Here is a 14,515-nt window from a genome sequence, read left to right as displayed (position 1 = left end):
TTTGTTGCCAACTCAAACATTTACAACCTTCAAAGTCTAGAGGAAGAAGAGGAGGACATTAGATAATTTTCTAATCCAAAACACTTATAAGAGCTGGTGAAAGGGACTATATTTCTATTCAGATCCTTGCAATGCTGTAAAAAAGATCTAAGCCTTTGTTCTTTCTTAGTTTTCCTTTTTTTAACTTTGTATGAACAGTAGTTGTGAAGAGAAAATATCACTTCAGGTAGAATCACTGCTTTTCAAGGATTAATATAAACCATTTTAAAGCTAGCTTGCTAATACCTGATGCCTGAATAACTACCTGTAGAGTCTTATTGTGATCTGGACGTTAAATAATTTCACATTATGCAGATTAATTTTCTCTCTACTTTGAATATCAAGTTAGGGTTATGTTGTTTTTTTCCCTAGGAAGATTATGCAGGCTGACTGTGTAACTTATGCTCCCTTAATAATTAGTATAATTTAATAAAATAACGATATTTTCCTAATTGGGTTTCCACAAAGCTTAGCTTAAAGTCTACTGTATAACAGCAGCAAAGACCTGGAGCAGACACTCTCAAGGGACAAATGCTGGTTCTCTGGGGTACCAGAATACCCTGATGGGAAGAGATCTGAGCCCCACACGTGGGAGGCACCATGTGTGCTTCATGGTATTTGCTGGGTGCTCCCACCTCTGCCAGCAAGTGTCGTGCAGGAGCTGTGACAGGCGTGTTACCTTACAGAAGGGCTCTGCTCTTTCCTTTCCATGAAGACACTATGTTGACTCACACTTGCAAAGCATGAAATCATATAGGTATGTGGCTTAGTACCTCTCTCTGACTCTTTAAACAGGAGATGTGGACAAAGGCAGATTTTCAGACCATGCGCCACCACACTGTGCAAGTTGATGAGCTTGTTTTGATCACTAAAAGACAATTGGCCCTGTTTTTTAACAAACCAGGACAATCTCTAACTATTTCTCTTTGTAGTAGGTGTGTAACTTCGGTTGATCACGTAGGAGTGCAACACAGAGAGTGAAATCTGGTTCCATCCCTGTAGTATGTCTTCATGGTTTTCCACGTCTAAAAAAGTATAATAGCCATACCTACCCTGGAAATCCTTCCCTGGTGGCCCCTTAAAGAGGCCACAGACTCCTTCATAATGGAGAGTTTAGCGTTAAAAGGTGAAGCATTTTCATGTACAGAAACCAGAGACAAAGGAAAGCAATTTCTAGTGATCTGTCTTGACGTTTTTTATGGAATCCTGACAATCTCCCACCCTGCTCCATCCTTTTCTAGACACCTGCGATTAGAAAGGTTGCCAGCAGGAGCGATGAGGGTTTCTGTGATCTTTGCATGTGTAGGCACAAATTACTCTGGCATTGCCAGGTCTGACTGCAGGGTCTGGCACAGCAGCTGGCAGATGTGAACTGCAGCCCCGCGGCCACAGGCTCCAGCCTCACCATGAGCAGCAGCATCATATGCCACCGCAGCACAGTGACCCCGTGCCTGGCACAAACTGAGGTTGCACTGCTTTTTGCATTACCATCTGCAGCACTTTATTCTAAGAACTAATCATGTCTGTTTGATGTAGTAAAGGAATCTATCAGAGGTTTCAATTTAAAAAACAAACAAAAAAAACCCCAACGCACACTTGTAATGTTGTTTCCTATTGCTTGAAGCCAACAGAAAACCTGAAGTTTCCAGCCAGTTGTTGTTAATGTAATTTTGAATGTTAATTTGTTCTCAAGTAGGGCTGGAAGGGAGGCTATCCCATGGGATGGATGAGCGAGCAAAGGATGGAGAGGTACTTGAGATTTCTGGCTTGTGTTTATCCTCTCAAAAGCACTTGATACAAATACATGGTTTCCTGGACAACTTCTTCGAGGCCATCTGTTTCAGAGGCATTGGGCCCACTCCTAATATTGCCAGATTCCCTCCTTAGAGGGTAAATACCAGTAATTGTGATTTATGCGAAGCCTGCATAATGGTGCAACTGCCCTGGCTCTCTGTAGGAATTCTGTCCTTGCGAGATGTGGGACCCACGCTGTACCATATCTAAGCACCACCAAAAATTGTATTTGCTGGAAGAATGAGGAAAAGATTTGTGAAGGCTGTCTGGGCAAAGTCAAAGCACACATAACAGGGAGCTGCTGCTTGCACGTATCTAGGCAAGGAAGAGTCTTACACAGCGAAAAATCTAATGAGCAAACGGGCAGAGAGCTGCAGGCAGGGCACAGGCTAAATATCCGCCCACAGAGGTCGGTTACAAACCAACTGGGCATGATGTCCCACTGGTCATTAGGTTATACACTGCTTTCTCTCCTAAAGCAACTGGCACGTTTTATGTTGCCCCATGAAAAAGCTCCTGCAGACAGTCGGGGACAAGCTCTGCTGAACCTGTGAGCCATGGGCAGCTGCCTGGCACGTTATTCTGAGCCAGATGGAAATGGTGATGCTGGGCTGGTGCAGGAGAACAAGCCCTTGTCCTCAGCCTTGTGGCAGCACTCTATTATTGCTGCTCAGCTGTCCCTTTAGATCAGGTGTACTCTTAAATGTTTCCAGCCAAATCAAGGTTCCCAGGCAACTGCCCACAAGTTATCAGGGTGATTTACCCCAACTGGAAAGACTCAATTGAACAAAGAGGGTCATTTATTCCTGTAGGTGAAATGTAAAATGTAAGAGTCTCTGTTGGTTATGGGTAACCCAATACACAGATCATTATAAGTCAGTCTGCAAAGGAGTCTTCAGCAGGGGGGCAGATGGCAGGCAGTGTGTCTCTGTGATAGACTGCCATTTCCCCAGCACATTGCAAAACTAGCCTGTGAGCTGTTCGTGTATTTACATCAGCATTTTGGAAGACATTGGATTGGAAGATGTATTGAATTTCGTTGGCTTCGTTTTTCTGAAAGCTGTGGCATGATGGCAGGTCAGGCAGGGTAGACTAAAAGCATAAAAGTTACATGAGCATGATTTTGGCATGTGTAATAGTATGGAAACATTCCACTGTTGAGTTTTGTTCGATGGTTAGTGGCAGGACAGCTGCAGCCTGGGTGGCTCCCCAGGGCAGCTCCAGTGTTAAAGAGGTTCGTTGTGTGCAATTATTGAGGGGAATTAGATGCTTTCTGTAGGGATCTCATCCTGCATCTCCACCAAACAATATGTTGGTAGAGCTGTTTCTGCGCATATTTTGGTGGGGCTGAGGGTCTCACTGTTCCTCCCTGGACCTAACTCCATTGACTTCCCTGTGAAAGGACAGGTAGAGTTGGCGTTGAAGCAACAGTCCATAAATCTGAAATTTCTGCAGAAAATTGTTGGAATCTGTTGTTTTCTACTTGTTGTGTTATTACATAGTGGACTTCAAAAATTGTCTGAAGTTTTGATCAGGAAGAGGAGAGAAATGTGTGAGCAGTGGGAAGGGAATTTTGGATTTCATTGTTGTTAGTAACTGTTTTGAGGAGACCTGCCATCAAAAATATGCTTTCCATTAAACAATAAATCATTCAGAATCAAGAGAGGAAAGCTTTTGTTTTTAGAACGCTGCAGATAGCACTAAAAGCCATGTCGTGTCCCAGGATAATAAAAAAAATACCCTTCTGTGTATAATTCTTTGTGTAGCATTTAAAGCTGAGTGATTTATAAGCCATTCTTTTTTCACTAGCACATTTTGAAATGAAATTTCACTGTATACTCACAAATAAAATGCTATTAAGAAAACATTACAATGTTTACCAGTCAACAATTTTTCTTTTATTTGGGTGAAATTATGGATAAAAACTTGAAGGGGAGCATTGACTTCAATTTATTGTTCCTCTTAAGGCAGTTAAATATTCCATTAACTCTAAGCTAAGGCATAATACAGGAGGTGAATGATGGAAGATTAAGGACCGAGTTTAAAGTTACACATTAAGTCATTTTATTTCAGCAGCAGAGAGTGCGAAGTCTCTGATTGAGCTAAGTCCACGTAAGGGGAAAAATATAGGAAGCTTATAAGGGAAAATGTTTTTCACTGTTAAACAAACCAGATTACAGTCTGAGCCACACTGCATTTTTCAAAAGAACCATTAAGTTTATTGTTCCACTTACTGTTTTTCTGAACTGGCACCTCTTCCAAGGTCATCAGCTACCTCACTGCAGTAACTGCACTGCAAACTGGTCTAAATTTCTGTCCAAGGATTTTATCGTAAGTGCTTTGCTTCAGCTCACCAGTGTAAGGGATTCTGGAAATCATAAGTCCTTGCCTGTAGTTCTTGTTGATCATTTAATGAAGCGAATTGCTATCGCTCTTTGTCAGTGACTTATTAAATGGCAGTTCTGTGAGGTCCCTTGAGGTGCCGGAGGGGATGGAGGCACAAAGCGGTGCCGGTGCAGGGCACACAAGGGGCTTTTGGGCTGCACTGGGTGGGCAGCTCTGGAGCTCAGCGCATCGTGTGGCTCCTTCCCAAGGCAGGAGGGAACACAGGGATCTCCACCCACACCAGCCCTGCACCAAGGCTGAGGAATTGCTCCCAAGTGGTTTGTGTTTCCATCTTCCAGCTCCAAAGGGAGCCAGGCTGCCTGACTTTCCCTACAGATGGAATTATTTTGTTTGTCCAGGGCTGCAATTCAATGAGCCAAATCACAGCCTAAGTGTCTAGACCAGGGTAGTCTTATTTAAATGGCTAGTGGAAAAACTTGCAGCGGTGAATGTGCTTGACAGAGCTGTGAAATAATTCTGCTTACAGTAAATGATAATCTAAGGCAAATACCACATTTTTATAAACAAGCCTTCAGTTGCAAAAAGTGTTAGAGTGGGCTTTATTTTTTCTTTTTCACTTATAAATCTCTACAGTGTTTTGTATTTACAGGCTATGGAACTAGAAAGAAAGAGTGCTTTTTGAGGCATTTTCCCCTGTTTGGCAAAGCTGGGTGGTTTTTCAATAGCATGTTGTTATTCAGCACTTAGAAAACACAGCAACTGTAGGGAATTATGGATGTACTGGAAGTAAACTTTTATTACGTTGTAGTGCTGAGCTTGATTTACCAAAGAAAAAATGTTGGTTTTAAATAATAATCTTTAGGCTGCGAAACCATGATTTTCTGTTAAGTAAGACTTCATAACATTCATGAAATATGAAATATAAGTCATAGCCTAATGCCAGTAGTTTCTGTACTACAAAGTTTATTTTAGTAGCAGCGTAGAGCATATTTACTTTAAGCCCAAAATTGAGCACAGAATCTGCAATAAAAATATTTTTAAATGCTCTAGCAATAAACAAAACAACAGAAGAAAAAGGAAAACGAAAGTTCATGGTAGTGTATTGGGTTTTTTGTCATCAAGGCAAATACACTGCCAGAAATACCCTTAACAAATAAAGCTGCTCAGATTATGCTTGGTTCCTTCTTTATTAACATTAGAATTACAAAAAAATTCCACCTCCTGAGTGAATATCTCCTGTTGTGAGGTTGTCAGTCTGCCTTGGCTTATCCCACGCGTGCAGGTCTTGCCTGTGAATAACACGAATTATATTAATCTGATACATCTTACAGGACATGACGCAGCAGAGCACATCTGCAGTATGGAATTATGACATCCTTGGATTGTAATGTTCATTTGGAGGTAGAGGACTTACATATATCACATGTAGGTCAATTACAGGAAATCCTTAAAGAAACCAGCATTGCATAAATCATAAAACTATCACATTTAGTGTGAAGCTTATCTGGGCTTTAACTTTAGAGTTAGTAGGGAACTCTTTTCTTAGGGATAATTTCAAAATGTTTCTTTGATCTATAGACCTCAAAGGTAAAGATAGTCTTTATCAATATACAGATAGGTAAGTGGGGGCATATAGTCATCAAAGGCCAAAGGTTCAAAGATAGTTTGATCCTTTCAAATTCACATAAATACTAAATGTCATTTTTAAAAGTGTCAAAGCCAGAGAAGACCAAAAACAACTTGAAACCAACCTGACTTAGGCTGTTGCTCTTCTCTGATGTTGTACCAAGAAATCAGTGCTCCTATTCAAAAAGTAAGGAAGTGCTCGCAGCCAGTCGATTTTGCAGGATCCTGGCTTTAATAGTGTGTGGTGAATGTGCTCTGACTATGCCTTGCTCTGATTAGATTCCTCAACAGACCTAGGCAAAGGAAAACTTCAATTCTGGATTGGTTATTGGTCTCAGGCACAAGCTAAGTACTGAGTAACCAGCAGGGACTGGTCATCTTCACCCAGCCTTTGCCAAAATGTCTTGTTGAACATCTGCCATCTAAAGGTTCATGTAATGAAAATTATTTTGTCATACGTGATCTGTCGATCAGTAGGAAAAAAAACAGTTGCCCAGGAGAACTGGGTAACTCTCACTAAATATGCTGACCCCAGTAAGGTTCCTCTGTCTCTTCTTGATTTGGAATGAGTTTTGGGTTTGGTTTGGTTTTGTTCTTAACTAGTGACTGCTGGAACGGTGTAATTCCTGAGGCCTGCTAGCTCCAGATCTCATGTAGTTGGCAGCATTCCACATGCTCTTACTGTACTAATTATAGTGTTTGGATTGCTTTGGGCATCCATTTCAGAAAATCAGGCCAGAGACAATTTCCTCAGGTGCTTGAGAGGACTCTGCTTTCCTTCATCCTGCATTGGGTCTGCCCACCTGGCTCGGTACATCAGTGCACCATAGGACTGTGCAGCATCTCTACTCCACACTATGCCCATGGGGGCACAAAGGGACCAACAGAAATAACAGTTAAGAGTAAAAGCAGCAAAGTAGCCATAAAAAATAGGCACAACAGGCATCTGTATATTAAGTATAAAAAAATGAGTGTTGTAGAGAATCTCTAAATCAGTGATCTTGAATCTGTTGCTATTTTTTCTACACCTATTCAATCATTCGTACAAGTATCCCTTCACTCCAGGAAGAATACCTTTAATATTAACCGTTTAGCTAAATACTCACGATGACTTTTTTCCTGTAAACTAGACAGGATAGTAAGGGAATGAAAGATTTTGGTTATAGATATTGCCCATTAGAATGACCATGAATATGCAAAAGAGATTTTCAACAAATTTCTGTACAGTTACATGGAAGCTGAGTATACTGTTGGTCCCTCAGTGACAATAATGTCTCAAAGTACATTTTCTACCCTAAATTTATTTATTTGCTATCAACAATAAATCAATGGAAGTGTTCATATTTTATCAGAGTCATTTGAGTTTAAAGCTCCCAAGAGACACACAGAGAGAGACAGAGAGAGAATTTAAGTGTTTTTATCAATAAAATGGTGTGCTATTTAACACTTTTAATATACGACATATATCTTCTGGTATATGTGCATTTTTGCACATATAACCTGAGAAGTTTTGCTTGCTGATGAATCTTTACTGATGCATTTATTTTAACAAGTGGTGAATGAGAGTAATTTTATTCCCAAATACTAGATCTAGGGCTTTGGAGCAGGACTCTGAGCAGGACTGATCCTCATTGAAATCAACACAGAACTGTGGGGATTGGAATCTCTCCATGGCTGCAATTAGCCATATATTTACTTGGATGCTGTGTAGCTCACATACATTAAACAGTGGTGTTCGACTGTGAGGAGTAAATGATCTCTGTCAGACATTAAATCAGGAGCAGGTAGGGAATGTGCAACAGTTGGGGTAGGAACACGTTGAGCATTTTGAATTTCCAGTTTCTGCCCAGCGAAGGCCAGGCATGACTCTGGAATTAGAGCACCCCAGGAACCAGATTTTCTCTTGCTCCATTTTGAGCTTTGAGGACCAAGAAAGAGTATGTCTTTGGGCTGCACCTATCAGAAAACTGTAAAAGATAGACAGCTTCACTGTATGCAGTTTTTGTGCAAAATTTTACAGACCGAGGATTTTGGGGAAGATTCACTTAGTAAACTGGACTTTGATGTTTCAAATTTTGTGTGCAGAGGTGCCTCTGAGGAAAGATTCATTTTATACCCAGCAATTATTTTGCATGGTTGTGACCATCATTGTGCACGGACAGTTCTAACCATGTTTTTAACAGTTTTAATTGACTAAAGTTTTAGGTGAGCTAAGTCTCCAAGGTTCTGGGGCAGTTTCAGGACACATTGTAACCGCTAATGTTTTAAAAATATTTCATTTCTCTAGTTCTCAACTATAGAGTAAATCTGAAATTAGCCTGTTACAATAGGTGGCTGAAAATTAAATGACAGAAGCATAAAAGATTAAATGATACTGACTCTCTCTTGCTTTCTCACACACTGTTCTATATTAAAAGACAAAATCTTAAAGTTTTGGATATATTTAGCACTTCATTATGATCTATTTAATTACTTGGTACCAAGTAAATGCAACTTCATTAATTTCTAATATTGTTCTGATAAGCCAGAAGATATGGTTTTATTAACTGGCCCTCTGAGAGACATCTCAATAATGTGACCGTGTCCAGTGTTTGCAATGACGTGGAACCTGGACAAATAACAGAGAAGGTAATTTATAATGTCAGCTTGTAGATCTTAATTTTTTTTACATCTGAGTTATATCATGGAGCAAAAAACTAATGGTATTCCTAAAATTTTGTGATGCCAGCATCTTTTAACATAAGATCATTTAGGATTCACAAGAATGTGGCTGAAGTGAGAATTCATCAAAGAAGTTTTTTGCCTGCATAGTGACTGACTTTGTTAATCAATGCAGAGGTTCCTGTGGATTTCAAAAGGAGCAGGGCTGGGCACACAAACTGCACACAGTGAATTGCACACCACATCTGGAAGAGCTTAAATTAACAAATAAAAAACAAACAAATCCCACTAAATAGAAATGTTTGTTAATGAAAAATATGAGGTATAACAAGTCTTCAAGTTCAACCAATCCTTTAATAAATGAATCATTTGGTTACCTTTTATTACTTTCCCTTCACATTCTCACCTCTTGGCTTTTTCTTCATGCTCCTTATCATATAACCAGCGAAAACTTTGCATTTCCACAGTCCTACCTTGAAACTTTCATTGTAATCTGTTGAAGTAATTTGTTTGTAATAGAGGGAAATATTTGTGCTGTTCAGACTTGCACATTATTTTGAAACTCTTCTCATACAGTAGCTATTACAAAGTGTGTGAGATGCTGGTTATTCCTGAATTCAATAGCTTGACTGGATGGGGATTGATTAGTCATCAGCCAGCGTTTGGGAATAGTTAAATACTTCTGCTAGTAGATAAAAATGTGCATTTTGTACAGTTTAAGGAGCATGAGGGAATTGTTTCATTGACCCAGTGGATATATTGTGATAGTTATTTTTCTAGAAGTTTGGTCTAGGGTTATTTGTTTTTATTTAAGCAGACTGCAAGATAGACCTGTGATTTGAGTAAGAGAGAGACTGTCATTACACCAGGGCCATGATGTCAGAGTCAGTCACTTGTTTGCTGTATGATTTCAGAAAACACACTACATCTGACATTGTATGTGTTTATACATTTCAGTTAACCCATCTCTATAAAGGAGAACTAATGAATTCGCCATAGAAAACTGCTTCTATATGCAAATATGCTCAAGGGAAAGAAAAGTGGCTTCTTGCTCCTGACTTGGCATTTTATGGAGAGGGATCTGGGACCCACATCTCCCCCTTCTCTAGCAAATAGCATTGATCAGTCTAGGGTGGCCTCTTAGCTGTTTAGCTGGGTGAACACCCTCCAACTAGTTTGTGAACTAAGGTCTTGCTTTGTCTGCCCTGTGAAGAGGTGACTCTGGATGTGCCCGTCAGCAGGCAGGTAGGAGCAGTTCTTTTGCAAGCCAGAGCTCTAAGGACTGGAAACAAGAATCTGCAATTAGAGCATTTAGATTTAACATCAAACGTTGTCAAGGCTGTTAGATCTACTGTGCTCTTGTTATGCCAGTCCAAAGCCATAAAACATTGCAAACATGTTAGTACCCAAGAGTTTGCAGATGCATACCAACCTGGGTAGAAAATGCCCGTTTTCTTTGCAAGCCAGCAGGTATCCTGCTGACTAGCTGGCAAAATTAATTGCGAGTAACTGGCGCATTTCCAAACAAGCACTATTCATCCCTTCATTATCACAAATCTTTGCTGTCACTTATTAATCAACTCTTCATTCATAATTCTACTGCTTCTATTTTGTTTACTTTTCTAGTATGATTGATGTAAACACACTTTATGCTCAGCAGTTATTTTGCATGAAGATTAAAACTGTAGCAAGCAGTTTGTAAAATAGAGGTTTGACAGAAAAGGAGCTTATGAGACAAAATTTGAAAGCAGGACTGGGAAGTTGAAAGTAAACCTCCTTCATTCAATTATCCCTTTTCCTGGCTGATTCCTTGAAACCAAATTTAAACCAAATTTTCTTGTTTTTTAAGGGCCAACATTACCAAAATTGTTCTACATATGGAGGAAAATTTGTGCTGTGCTGTAGCCTGCAGAAAGAAAACTAAAGGAGTCTTCTGTGTAAGCAAGGAGAAGCAAGCAAGGCAATGGCAGGAAAATTAACTGCCAGCATTTTAGCATAGAACAGTTATTTCCCTGTATTTATTTATTAATTGTCAAGCAGGCAAATTCCTATCTCTGTGTATTGTGTTATCAAGCTAATGGCAGGGAATTCTCTTTCATATTTCATCCAAATACTCAACACAAAACCATGTTGCTGAAGACCTGAGCCATGATGGGTGCACTGTGTTTAATGCCATTTTTTTCAATCCTCGCGTGACTTGCTTCTTAATTTTGTAACTTCTCCTTAAATCAAACCATTCACTCTTCTTGTTAATAATTTACTTTTATTTTAGAGCTTTTGGCTTTCTACTTCTTTATCTCCAGACCTCATCACAATTTTCTTTTAGTTTCCTTGTTCCTCATATTTGCTCATTCACAAGGATCTAAGGTTTTCATTCCTAGCAGCCAAAAATCCTTCCCTGACTTCTGCTGGACTTGAGTGCAGTTCAACACTTACAAACTGCAAACTGCCCTGTGTGGAACAGTAGCTCTTCAGGAATCACTATTCCAGGCAAATTCACCAAGTCAAAAATCCCTAGTTTTAACCTGCAGATCCACAGGGTGATAATAATGTTAACTTATGCCAATGTTGAGGCATTTGCTTGATGAGTGGTGAGACTTCATTCATTACTTTTTGTCAAATATGCTTAAGATCCGTATGTGTCAGAGTAATTAAAGTGTGTATGATGAGGAGGGGGATAAAGAAGGTTGACTAAAGAAACTGTTACTGAATAGCTCAAGAAACAGAGCTGTGTTTTGCTGCCGTCACCTTTAATATACTCAGAAGCTCTGATATGGCCTAATCTGTTAACGCAAATTGAAAAAAGTCATGATAGCAAAAGTGAATAAGGAAGGAGTGCACCAGGAGGCAGAAGTATAATTAAAAAAAACCCTCTTTATCTAAAAATTTCATTAAAAACAAAGAAACGCTCAAACACACAGAGATATATATAGGATGGAAGTTTTAATTAAAAGTGCAGCTGCTGCTTTGCAGTCTTAGTGTAGAGCACACATTTCTCTCTTCCAAACAACTATTGTCTGGCTCCAATGTTTCACATTTGAGAACACCTCTGGGTCTAACGTTACCACAAATAATGAGTTACTCTGAAGTAGAAATTTTAGAGGTAACTAGCACAGAAGGCAGGATTTCCTTTATTTCCTTTATCTCCTTTATCTGTAGATTGAAATTCTCACAAAAATATGACATGTGGTCATTGACTGTTTAAAGAATTACCTCCTCCTCTCAAAGATTGTGCCTTATGTCAAAAATCACCCATCAGTAAAATTAAGGACTCAAGGATAATTTGCCTTTGCACATTCAGAAGTTATGTTTAAGGAATGAGCTGCTTTAAGAAGCTTTGCACACTCACATTCTCAGCTAAAACCGCAAACGCATCTCCAGGTCAGGTCTCATCTGATTAATGCACAGATTAATGCACATCTTCCAGGGCACTGGGAGATGCTGGTGCAAACTTACTTAGAGATGAACCAGAGGAATTCTGGGATACTTTCAATTTTTTTTTTTAATTTATTTATTTTAATGCTGTTTATTGATTTTTATTGTTTCTCCTCTTCAGTTTTTGCAGAGTAGACCTGTCATAGGTGTCCTTCATAAATCCTCACATCTAGTTTCTCACATAAATTCAAGCCAAAAAGTTGTTAAGAAAATACTAAAGTAATTTACATTTCTGCCACGGATGCTAACCTCCCCCTTCATAAACAGTACAAACTTGTCAAGGAAAACTCCAGAATAAAGGCAATGTCTTGTAAAAACATATTGCCTGCTGCCTATAGGCAATCTTCATGGGATAAAAATGAATCATATCTCCCTGTTATATATTACTTAGCAAATTTTTCACAGTGAAAGCCAAGGTGAGCATTCACTGGCCCCGTATTAAAGTCTGTCTCCTTGGCACTGAGACAGAGACATCAGTGTGAAAAGCAGAGAAGAAACAAACCAGCCTGGTTCAGGAAAAATCAGGAGATTACTCCTTGTGGTAACCCAGAAGATGCTCTGACTTTCCCTCGGGTGAACCCTTTGCAGGGATACAATTCCAGTGCTGCGATAGCATCACAGGGACTCCCAGGGTTCACGGCTGTGGCTGTTGCAGCAGCTGTCAGTGCCCAGTATAACAAAAGCTTCCTAAAGGAATTATTTTTTACTATTGCCACCTGCACGACTTTGACAGAAAAAAAACATTTTACAAAATTGGGATCCATAATTACTGAAAGACTGACGTTGCCATTCCCATCTTCTGATCACTTCTTTACCCTTATTTGCCCTCCTATTTGAAACAGTAAGCACGTTTTTGCACCTCAGGCATTTTTTATGCTCATCTGAGCCAAGAGAATGCTATACCTGCTGCTGTTTTGTCATCTCAGAATCCCACCTGTGTCTCCATTTTAGAAATGAGTCTATAGCATTTGCTCAGAACACAGTTCTATTGACACCCCTTGGTTGAAAGACCAAATTTTACTTGGATATATATTTCCTTCAAACAGAGTACTATATGTTGTATGTCAGGTTAGGAGGTAACTCTTTGTGTGTGAAATATCCAGAGAATGTTGTGTAAGCATCAGAGATAGCAGCTCTTTTCCTTTTCTTTCTCTTTATTAGCCTCTAGTGTACAGTGCATTACATGAAGTTCTTCAAATCATGGCTTAATATAAGCCTCAGTGTTATGTTTGTGTCTTCACATCAGGGCCAGTAAACCTAATTTAATCTAATTTATCTGGTCTGGTTGATCTGAGGAGCTTCAAAAATCAGTGTTGGCAAATACAGTCCCTGAAAGAAAGTAATAAAAAGTTAATTCTGTTGTTAACAAATATTGGTGTCAGTGAACAAGGATTTACGGAGGTCATTTGGGAATCTGATATACTTGATTTCATTGCTTCAGTAGTTTGATAGGGATCTTGTTGGTTTACAGTTGCTATTCTGGCTGAGCTTCATAGCAGTCACTTGTTATTAAACTCCAAGTTAAAGCATATGTTATTATACATAATGGACATTTTTAGCTGAAACAAACTAGTGAGGTAAAGGGGTTGAGCTCCATTGGTTGGATAAACCATTCTTCTGTTTGAGGTGTAACCCAGCTAGCATCTGGTTGAGTATGGCATATACATTTGGTGCAGGAGAATTTTAATTTGGATCCTGAAGCTACTGCATGGTTTCAAAACGTCCTATCAGAAAGACAAGCAACACACATGATAACAAACTTACCTGAGCATCTCACCAAGCGTGAGAGCCGAACAAAAAGCTGCTTTCTTTAGGGACTGCAGTAGGTAAGCGATGATGCTGTGTACCCACAGCGAGGGCTTTTCAGGTTCAGAAAGTATTGTCACAGCACGTAGTGTTGTACTTCAGCGTCCTATATGATGGCAACGAAAAACAGACCAGTGCTGTAACTGCTGTACAAATAACCGTGACACTGAGAAGCTTCAAAGGCCCATGAGTGCAATTGCTGGGAGTTTCCATGCCTCAAACAACTCTGAGCCCTGCGGGGGAGTTGCCTTGCAATATGAGTTGCTTTTTAGTCATGACTAGAACTGATCAATGGCATTTATGAGATAATTGGAAAAAAAAAAAAAATCCCATTTCCCCACTGTTTTTTCTTGAGATATTGCCATAAAAGCTGTGTGCAAACTCTGATTTAAAGAAGCATCAGTACTCAGGCTTCAAGGAAAATCACAGTCTGCTCATTGCACATACCAAAACACAGGTGGCAGATAGGGCACTGCTCTCTTGAATTGCAGGTGCTGTTTGCAAGGGACTTTGCTTTTGAATTTCCAGCTGTTTAAGTTTGTGTTTTATGTTCAATGTCTGCAAATTATAAATGAAGTTCCTATCAAACTTTGCTTTTATTGGTACAGTTCTCATATCTGAGGTATTTTTCTTTATAGGCGAGTGCTGTATAATTAGATAATCTGTATGGCAGTTGAGTTATGGTACTTCAAAGTGTTTGCAATATCTGGATTAAGAAGCTAATGACTTTCATGAGAAATGAAAAATCATCAGTCAGATATTGCAGTAGTCAGTGTCTTTACAATTACTGAATATCAATAATAAATAA

The 14,515-nt window shown here is 39.4% G+C and overlaps 1 long non-coding RNA gene across 1 annotated transcript in view; it reads right to left on the bottom strand.

The window, feature by feature from the left end:
- Positions 1-2,193: 2,193 nt before the first annotated feature.
- Positions 2,194-14,515, bottom strand: part of LOC135575588 (uncharacterized) — a 33,293-nt gene continuing 20,971 nt past the window's right edge. Inside the window, exon 4 of the long non-coding RNA XR_010466638.1 lies at positions 2,194-13,813. This is a non-coding gene — a long non-coding RNA (uncharacterized LOC135575588). The remainder of the gene's footprint in view (positions 13,814-14,515) is intronic.

Source organism: Columba livia, chromosome 16 (genome assembly GCF_036013475.1).
Source record: "Columba livia isolate bColLiv1 breed racing homer chromosome 16, bColLiv1.pat.W.v2, whole genome shotgun sequence".
Classification (NCBI taxonomy): domain Eukaryota; kingdom Metazoa; phylum Chordata; class Aves; order Columbiformes; family Columbidae; genus Columba; species Columba livia.
This window is presented reverse-complemented; position numbering and strand designations above follow the sequence as displayed.